Source organism: Sciurus vulgaris (genome assembly GCF_902686455.1).
Source record: "Sciurus vulgaris genome assembly, chromosome: 3".
NCBI lineage: Eukaryota > Metazoa > Chordata > Mammalia > Rodentia > Sciuridae > Sciurus > Sciurus vulgaris.
Window position 1 is genome coordinate 109,619,627 of NC_136463.1, and position 11,433 is coordinate 109,631,059.

Sequence of the window (11,433 nt, forward strand, 5' to 3'; positions counted from 1 at the left end):
AGATGATGTCAGTGGCTGCACTTAACTATAAATGACAATGTCTTGTTTGACTCTCACTCCAATTTGCACATTTGAGAAGGACACTAGCTAGCATATGTCCTCACCCCAACCACAAAAGAGGGATGCACTGATTCTATATCTTACATGACTAATTGCCTAGACCATTTAATAGTGATGTTTTTCACCTTTATGTATGTTTTGGTCTTTATTTCTGCTGGCATGGACTCAGTTAAGTTCCCTTCTTCCTCGCATTCCTCAGCTTTGCTATTGAAATCAGCCACCTAGCTGACTTAATTTCTATTTCCATGGAAAGTAGAGTTGGGCAAGTTTAATGATTCTCTATGACATGGCAAAAGGAAAGAAAAATGCCCTGTAGAGACTCATAAACTATTCTTTCAAAGCACATAAGAATGAAATGTCACATTACATGACAAGAACAGTTAATGATGTGACACAATTAATGGTCTTTTCCAGAACTGCCATAGTGAGGCTTTTTATACTCCTATAGTCACCAGGCATTGAATATGCATTAATATACCTGATTAGTCAGAGTTCTCCAGAGAAACATATTCAATAGGATATAGGGAGGGAGGAAGGGAGAGAGAGAGGGAAAGAGAGGGAGAGAGAGGAGTACAATTTATAAAATTTTTGTAATAATTTTTCATCATTCCACAATTAATCACATTGATGTAAATCTATTCTTATAATGTAAACATAAGAATAAAATATAATTAGCTTAGGTTCAGAATTTTTCAAAGTTTTAACAAAAGATTTCAATACAAAAGAAAGAGAGACAATGAAGAATTGCTCCACAAAACTCTGGAGACTGAGAAGTCTCACAATCTGCTGTCTGTGGGCTTCTCACAGGAAAGCCTATGGTGTAGTTTCAGTTCACACAGGAAGGTCTGACAACCAGGGGAGTCGATGACTGAACGGCCTTTCCAAGGCCAAAAGTTTGAGAATGGGGTAGCTGCTAGTGTAAGTCCTGAGTCTGCAGGGCCAAACCCAGAGGGTTGGCATCTGTGAGCAGGAGAAGGTGGGTGTCCCACATCAAGCAGAAAGAGGGCATGTGTCTTTCCTCTGCCTTTTTGTTCTAATCAAGCCCTCAATTAATAGGGTGATGCCCATTCACTTTTGTGAGGTTAATCTTTACTCAGTATACTGATTCAAATGCTAATCTCCTCTGGAAACATCCTTAGAGATACCATAAAATAATGTTTTACCCGCTATCTGGGCATCCCCTTCCCTAGCCAAGTTGACATGAAATTAGCCATCACAACATCACATCTTTTTTCCACTTTACTTTTAACATTATAGCCTAAATATAAAATTTATAATATTTTGGTCGAAAGAATATCCTAAGTTTTGACAGACCTGTGTTTGAAAACTCCACAACTCCATAATTACTAGCTTGTCTGGAAGGGGATGATTGTGAGGATGTAATTAATTGATAAACTTTAAGTAGTAATAAATTGTGTCTGGTTCTTCTTAGGAGTATAGAATGGAAAGTGAGTGGCTTCTTGATGCTCTGATGCAGATATATTTGTATTATAGACTCCCTGTAGATTGTAAATCATTTTGCTATGAAAAGGAAGTAGTGGAAAGACAGATCAGTGATTTTGATGTCCCAGGGTCTGCATAAATAGGATGAATGGCTTCATCCTATGTATACCCATGGAACCTTTGAATACTCATATTTTGTAATTCTTTTAAAAATATATTGCTTCAAAAATTATTTTCACTTCATAAATTACACTTTTTTTGTAAAAGAATTTAAGGCCATAGAATAGAAGTTTACAATGATAATAACCAAAAGAAAAAAATAGTAAGAAAACCGCAACCAAGAAAAACAGGAAATGGTCAATATGGTAAATGTAAAAATAATAATAATAACAATAATAATAATAATAATAATGATGATAATGTCTTATGTTTGTTTCCAAGGCTTTTTTTTTTTTTTTTTTCTAGTCAGGGTAATATTGGTAAGCTAAGTTATAATGTTTTGTTATCAAAGAGGAGGATGCATATAATTTCTTCAGTTGAAATAAGATAACTTCTCATATGAACATTCAAAACAGACATTAGATGATATAATGGCAATATCATGAATGAAAGATTCATGAAAAAAATATAAGGAAATTATATTATTATTTCCGATGCTTAATAAAATCTTAATATACATCAAACCACTCATAATTTGGTGGAAATTACCCAAAGAAACATTACACATAAGATCAGGATCAAAATAAGAAAATACTGAGGGTAGTGGATGAGGATTGGAAGATTTCCTTTCAACAACTTGACTTAAATATTCCTTTCAAATGTGAAATTTTAAAGATTGGGTGATTTGATGTGGGTTAATGCTCTATGGTGCTGAGGAAAAAAAAATCAGACTCTTTGGAGACCTGTTGGTCTATTTTGACTCTTAAATATCTCTATTTCTACATATGTGACAAGACACTACCAAAATTATGTTTGGAAATTAAAAGATTTATAGATTGCTTTTCTGCACACTGATATGTTTTCCCATTGTGTGCAATTAAATAAAATGTCCTTGAGGGCTGGCAATATTGCTCAGCCATAGAGCCTTTATCTAGCACACAAAAGACCCGAGGTTCAGCCTCCAGAACTGCCAAAAATAAATAAAATTTAAAAAAAGCATCCTTGACTTTCTCTTTTCTCAGTTCCAAGCATCTCTCACTGAATCCTCACTTCTCTGACCCTCAGTGATCACCAAGATGAAGCTGGTGTTCTTTAATTCATCAACAGCCTACACTCCTAAATACATACATATCTATTTCCCCACACCCCCTTCGCCTTACCCTAATCACAAATGACACAGGGACTTCTCTTTTCTCACATCAAACTAGGTCAACCTCTAGTGCACCTGACTTCTGTCCCCTTCATCTTCAAGCTCTTTGCAACCAGACATTGGGTCCTCACCACTTTGTGTCCTCTAGCAGGTGGATAGTGGCCTGCCTGTGTCCCCTGGGCCTTCCCAACTTGGTGAACAAAAGCTCACCTCTCTGTGCCTGGGCTTCCTCTAGCAGCAGTGCTGCTCTGCTCACATGTATTGTATGAAAATTTCCTAGAGAATCGCCTATTGACTCCACCCCAGGTTCGGTACCCAACAACAGACTTACAAAAGAAATGACATATAAATCTTCTAGCCCTCATTCTCCTTGGGTGGGATCACCTTGAGGCAAGTACTCTAATTGCCTCCCAGAATTCACCTGTCCAATTAAACTCTAGTGACCCACAATAGTAACTGGCATGTTAATACACTTTTCATTGGCTGTCATCCCTCCCTGTCTTAATTCTCTTTTCCCCTAGCCATGTTCTGCCTAAATCACATTCCAGGGAAACAATTAACTTGCAATCAAATCATTATTTTGGGTTTACTTTGGGAAAATATATATTTTTTTAAATGTTTCCTACACCTAACTCTGAGTCTATTACATAGATGAATTTTTGTGTTCATTGAATGAATGAACCATGTATCTTGCCATGTTACTTGAATTTATATGAGCTTAGCTTGTATTTTAAGACTTTAAATGACTCAGGCACTTTTCTAGCTATATTTTTGTACTGCACTTAATTCAAAATTATGTCTACATTGTAGTAAACTTAGATTATGTTTGCTATAAATTGTTTTACCATGTCAATGCATATTCTTTCATGTTTATGTTTTCTGGAAAATTTTCTGGATGAACAAAGCATGTAAGATCCAGAAATGGTGCACAAGTAGCAGATATTTGAGATAATAATGCTAGCTCTATATACTGTATATGCTGTTGATGCAAAAAAATATATCTTTCTTGTGCTTCCTAAAGCAGTAAAACTGAGTCACACAACTCACCTCTGTGATAGGAAAAGTTCTTGCTGGAATCCTTTATTAATTCTGTCTTTGTCCACTGTGACCTTGAATTGTTGGTGATGGTTTTCATCTATTTTAATTTCTCAATAATTATAAAGAAAGTTGGGCTCTGTGTCAAACTAGGATTTCAGGTTGCTTTCCCCTCTGTCTTCTGCAGTCCAGCAGAGGGAGCAGTGAGTCACCTGGGGAAGTCTCAGGCACATCTATACCTGAGCACAGGATTGAATTAAATTTCAGAGCAAGGTTTTCTCTGACAGAAGCAAAGAACAGAGGCTCAAACAAACACGCTAGTGAAAATAGAAACTAGAATTTGAGAGATTGTGTCAAATTTTCTCAATCTGAATTCTGCTTTCATCATCACTTTTTTCTATTGATGCATTAAAGATTCCTCTGAAGAAAGGAAATCATTTTTAGGAGACATGCCAGGGCCTCACAGCAGGTAGGTGACTTCACATGGATTAGTCATGGCAAGCAGTAAGTGTGAAGGCTGAGAGAATGAACTTTGTGTCACAGGTGGGATCAACCCCAGATTCACACCTGAGCTGTGGAACTTGGTCTGAATGATACAACATCTTAAATACGTCGTTACCTTACCTTAAAAATGGGAATAAGAGCATTGACTCCATAGTAAAATTGTAGGGATTAAATGAGACAAGGCCTATGAAGGGACTGATTAAAGTTATTTACTAGGAACCTAAAAAAAAAAAAAAAAGCAGCAAGTTAGTATGAACTTCAGTGTAAATAAAGAAAAAGGGAAATTATACAGGAAGGAAAATATAGGGAGGAGATGACATGGTAGGTATTGAATTCTGGAGGCCAGGCAGTGTTGTCAACCAGGATTAGGTGCGTGGGAAGTGAGGCGTGGAATTAGAAGAGGAAACCAAGAGATGTGGGGATGTGATATTTAAGTGGAGCACCGCCTCCTCTGTAGTTAATTGAACTTGATTCTGACAGGAAATTCTTCTTTCTCTAGGACTAGAGGGTTCAAGAACAGGGTGAAATAACTAAACTCAATGCTGATCTTCCCTCATGTCAATCTGTTTAAAGCACACAGGACATTAAAGTGTTGGCAAAGACACGTATACACTTGCAATCAGAGGTAGTGAGGTAGCTGGGAGATTAGGTGCACCGAGCTTCCTTTGTGGTGTATACTCTCACCTTGGCCCTACATGACACATCCCCTGCTCCTTCTTCAGCTATCATGTCAGTGTCCATTCTCTTTGACTGTCTTTCAGGAGTAACATCCCTCTGCTTTTTCTGGAGGTCTGTTGAGAGCAGAGGTGACCAATGCTATAATAATCTGTATATTCTGTAGTTGATCGTGTCCCTTCTCTTCATCTCTCTTAGATTTCTTATTTCTCCCTTGAAAGTCATCTATATTTCATTCTATAGTCCATAGCATCTCACCTGCATTTTTCCCCTCGATTGCATGCATGTATATCGAAGAGTTGTTGCTGTGGCAACCTTCTGTGAGGAAGCATTCAAGCTCTTCTTTTACTATATATTAAGGTAGATTATAGCAGGGGGAATCATTTTTAAAATAGGAAGAAATTCAACCAAATTTATATCTAAAAATTTTAAAGCACCAGGACTCTGAATACAAAAATATTCTGTAATTGAGTTCATCATTTACAGATATTATTAGTGTTATCACTCTTTGTGTTCATTTTTACCTTGGGTTTGGAAAGCTATTTCCTTTTTTTTTTTTTTTTTCTTTTCTTTTTACCCTACAGCACATTGGAAATTGACATCTGGTACAATTGTTCTCAGATGTATTTTTCAATGTGTGCTATAATGAGTGTCTCTCTCTTTATTTTCTTTCGTTGTCTATAAATATTAGCTTATAATTTCCCTTTTCCTCTTCTGAATTCCTCTTTGGTGTGGTGAGCACCCATCTATTGAAAGTGAATTGTACCCTCTCTTAGGTGAATCTGTCATATCCAGAGCATCCAGTCATTATGGAAAAGCTGTGATTATTAAATGCCACTCTCAGGTGGGTATCAAGAAGTAAATACTGGAAATCAAATCTAACCTTCTATTGTGTATTACTGTTCTTTATTTCTACAGCATCCATCTTCGAATATAGATGCTGTAGAAATTTCTTGTTCCCTACCAAGTACGACTATGGCCACATGGCATGTATGTATATGTAAAAGCTGCACGTGCGCGCGCGCAAACACACACACACACACACACACACACACACACACACACACTCCTCTTTCAGATAACTGTAGAGCACAATAAGGAACTCACGTATTGCTTTCATAGGAGGTTTTAAGTGCATCCTACCTTTTTGGGGGGGTGGGTACTGAGTCATATTCCCAGTCCTTTTTTCTGTTTTATTTAGAGACAGGGTCTTGCCAAGTTGCTTAGGGCCTTGCCAAGTTGCTGATACTGCCTTTGAACTTGTAATCCTTCAGCCTCAGTCTTCCAAGCCACTGAAATTATAGTAGTGCACCTGCATACCAACTACAGTCCATAACTTTAACTTTTGAGTCTGTGTCTTTGGTCTCATGATTTGAAGGTGCACTGGACTCAGAACTCCTGAGAGGAAGAGTTACATCTTCACAATTTTATGCCCCCAGCACAGGATCTGGCACATTAACGGCCCCTGATAAATGATTTTTTGTGTTCCAAAATGCCATGCAGCTACTATGTTCCAAATTACATAGATATATCTTTCTTGAGACACATAAGCATTACAGATAGTCATAGGAATTAACAATGCACAGTGCATAGTTTTCCCACATAGCCATGACATCGAATATATTAAAGTTAATTTATCTTAATACTTATTCCACATTTGGGGCTGATATCTTAAATATCTTTTTTTTTTTTTTTTTTTTTTTTTTTGTGCAGTTCACTAGCAACTTTATACAGCTGCCTGTAACTCCTAAATGTGCTGAAGCAGTCTGGATCATCAGAAATATTCCATGAATTCTGAGGAGTAAGGCCATATCCCACCTGATGTATTTGGTATAGGAGATTTTTAAATCTTCAGTGGATTAAGTTTATTATTAATAATAAGTTTTACTTTAGTATACAGTTATTTTAGAAACTTCACTTTCTCAGCTCTTCAAGTATGATACAGAATATTACTTCACAAATATCCCAAATATTTAAAAAAATAAAAAATGTGTATGTTGGTATTCTACTTTTAGTTAACCATTTTTATTCAGAACTCAAACATGTTTGAAGGGAAATTCATCAATATTACAATCATAAAGTTGATTTTTTTGGGGGAAAATATGAATTGAGTGCACTTTTTCTGGAAGTATCTTCTGTTGTAATATTCTTTATTCTTGGTGTGCTTGAGATCTGCTCAACAGTATTGTCCAATAGGCAAGCAGTATGCTCTGCTGTGAAAATGGTTTAAAATTCTGTGATTTAAATTTTTATTTCTACTCCCCTTACTTCATTTACTTTTCAATAGTTAAATATCTAATTTTGGATTGTGATTATTATTTATTTTCCCATTTCATTTTTTTCTGGAAAATTATACAAAAATCATCCTTTTCTTTGACAATTTTCAAATATTTCAGAATGACAGGTTACATAGCACATATTCATTACAAAGTAGACAATTTGGAAACATGGTGCAAGGAGCTTGCAAATATATGCACATATGTATGCATATTTTGTATAATTCTCTAAAAATTTATACTGTAATCCTGACTTCTCTTAACCTCACCTCATCACCTGCCAAAATAAGGGATTTGACTGAATGGATTCTCACATTTGGTTTTTCACTTTAAAGTATAAATTCATCTAAAACTCATGGCTTCTTGAAGCTCTTTCATTGTTTCTTATTTCACTGGTTCTATCGTTCATACTGTCTCATGAGTCAGGAAAGAGTATTTCTTGAAATGTCCCTCTCTTTCAGCCTCTCAATTACATCATCAATCCCTATTTGAATTTATTCCTCAATTCTTCACAAGTGGTCCATATCAGTTTTTCTATGATAGCCTAGTGTATAATCATATTTTACTTGAAAAATTGCAGTAGCATTTTAAGGAGTCTCCCATAATCTCCTTTTAGTCTATTCCAACCTCTTTACTGAGCTCTCAGAGAGATGCTTTAAAATCTCAAATACACTTGTTATTTCTTGCTTTAAAATTCCATTAGGAACAAAAACCCCTCAGTTTTATTAAATACTCACACAAGTCCCTGATTAGTCAAACTCTCTTCTGTTTCTCCACTTCCATCTTCTTACATTTATCTCACTTTTCCACATCAGTATTCCACACTAGATGTCTTTCATTTCTTCAAACATCCCTTTAGTCTCAAGTCTTTTCGTGGCTGCACTGCATGACCCCACTCGTTCTACCAGTCCACTTCTATTCACTCTCTGATGTCCACTCCAGGAACACTTTACTAGGCAAGACCACCTTAGGTTCTGTATTAGAAAAAGAAGGTATTACACATTCCATTTATTTTGCATTATATTTTAATCTGTTAGCACTCATTAAAGTTCTAAATACACTATAATTCAAATTTCCATTACATGAAAAGTTATATGAAGGAGGATCTATTTTGGCTTCAATTCCCCAGCATAAGACCAACCATTGAGTATAAATGACAATAATATTTTCATTATTTTATGATAGTTCATGAATAGAAATGGAAGATTACAGCCCAAGAAGGACCACATGTTATTATTTCATTCTACTCTGTGGAAATATTAATTGATCTCACCTTGGTTAAAGGTGAAGTCACTTGGGTATTATGTTGAACTAGAAAATCCTTTGATTTTTTTTCTGTCAGTTTATTTCACTGTCCAAAAAACCCTTTCTCTCTTTTACAGACAAATGAACCAAGAAAAACTTAAAAAGCATGATATTCATCAGCAATACTTTCTACTTTATAAACTTGCTTTCATTATGTTTTATCATGTGTAGTAATATGTCACCAATTTCATATTTGAAATATCATAAATTTCAATAAAACATCTTTTAAAAAATCTACAAATAAGTTAACTTAATACTTTAATTTATTATTGAGGTTTATTTTTAAAAGTGTATTGACCTTAAGTAGGTATTTTCTTTTTGTCACGTTCTTTTTTCTCTTCCAGAATAAAATATATCAATACAACAGAGTTTAAAACTTTCTGCCAGGACATTCTTTATTACTAAATCAGCATATATCTTCCTAAGAGAACTAATTCTTCATAAGTTTTCTACATCTCATTAAATACTTCTAAAAATAAATATTCAAATCATTTTTCCAAAATTAATTCCATTGAGCACAATAAAAAATAAGTCACAAAAACAAAACCTTTGATGCAACATGTATTTGATGAATACTGATGAAATAGACTCTAATGTATAAAGATTTGATGAGAACTAAAACTCTCATAGTTCTTTGATGTCAAGTTCATTATTAAAAATCTCAGGTCAATACAAGGACAATTAAAACTTAAGACATGGTTTTATGTACTGAATTTTTCTACATTATCTTCTACTGGAGATTTAAATTATGCATTGAATTCATGCTATTAGTCAAAACTCTATATTCTTAATTGAAATTATGTTTCCATAATAGACATGTAAATTTATAGTTATATAAAATTACTAGCCCCATATTTTTTAACCTTTGCAATTGATAAGTAACTCAAAGGTAAATATTTCTAAATATACGTAAGTGCAATATCCATAAGGGTTTAAACTAGTTTCTTAGAATATATCCTTCTTTAGAGGATGAATCAAAATGTAGAGAAAAAGTATAAAAGCAAGGACATTTAAAAATATGAATTTTGGTTAAGTCTTAATACACACTAAGAAACCACACAATGAAATCTAACTGATTAAAGGAGAGAATAGCAGTCATTAACCCAGTTCACACCAACAGTTTTTCAGGTTTCACTAATATGAAAGTCCCACATGTGACAGTCTACGCTGAGATGTTGCTTTCAGAAAAAAATTAAGTCTCCCACATGAAATCAAAATGATGATAATATGAATATGCTTTGATATCTCTTGGGATTCCATCTCAGTATCCCATAAGTATCCAGTTTAAGAAAAGAATTTTAGAGCAAATTTTTAGAAGTCTTGTCATCACTGGGTCAAAGAATCCTTCCAATTAAGCTTTTGCTTTATTTCATTAAATTCTCTACTTGAGAGTACAATTTTGTACTTCAACAAAAATTAATATAAATGCCCATTTTCCATTCCGTACCTGTATAGACAGGTTTTATTTTTAGAAACTGTGTGTGTATGTGTTTGTTGTTTGTGTGTGATTATATAAAAAAAATCTCCTATTAATGAAAGGCAAGCTAAGGATAAAAAATATGAAGATATGTCAATCAACCACATGCAACTTAGTAACCGTAGAAAGGGTAAGGACCTTTATCTTGATATAATGCACTTATGTAAGCCCCTAGTCCTTTTCAACAATTGCCTCCATGATCAAAGCATTTAAAAGACTGTTAAAATTATTAGCAAACTCTTGTTATTAGATTAATTTATTATGGAAGGAAGAAGAAATTGCTCTTTTTACATAAAGAGTGCTAGTCAGTTCCACAGTCACCATGCTCAATGGACTTCACAAAGGTGGAGATCTTACTACATCTCCTTCTGCTCCATACTGTGCACCCAGAACCTAGTGTATGTGGCATGAAGCATGCACTTGATACTGCAATAGAAACCTAGATAAATGTGGGGATTCATGTATGGATTGAAGGATAGATGTACTTAAAGGGTGTTATATTGAGTTAAAAACGCTAAAATCTCAAGGATATAATGAAGGAAAGAGTAAACTTTTAAAAACTATAGAAATTTTAAAGACTGTATGTGTATCTATATGTGCATATATATAGTCAATCTTTTATTTGTTGATGACTTCTCAACATTTGAGTGCACTAAAATAAATTTTTATAGATTTTTTTCTAAATAAGTTCATGATATAAGCCTAAAAAATAATAGATACAAAACAAACACTTCACAGAAGTAATACAATTCATCAAAAAAATATATGAAAAAATGTTCACATCTTTAACAATTAGAGATGCGAATCAAAATTACTCAGATTTCATCTCACTCTAGTCAGAAAGGCAATTATAAAGAAAACAAGCAACAATAAATGTTGGCTAGGATGTGGGAAAAAAGGTGCACTCATACATTGCTGGTGGGACTGCAAATTGGTGCAACCATTTTGCATTATGGAAAGCAGTATGTTCATTCTGCAGAAAACTTGGAATGGAACCACCATTTGACTCAGCTATTACACTCCTCAGTTCATACCCTAAGGATTTAAAAATCAGCATATTGCAGTAATGCAACCACATCAATGTTTATAGCAGCTCAACTTACAAAAGCTAAAGTAAATGCTAATTCACAATGGGGATGGGTGGCTAGGAAAGAATAGTTACTTTAGGTAGAGAGGAGTGAAGGGAGGGTAAGGGGGATGGGGGCAGGAAGGATAGAGGGATGAATCAGACATTATTACCCTATGTACATATGTAACTATTCAACCAGTAGGATTCTACATCATGTATAACAGAAGAATGAGAAATTATGTTCTATCTATGTATGATGTATCAAAGTGCAGTCTACTGT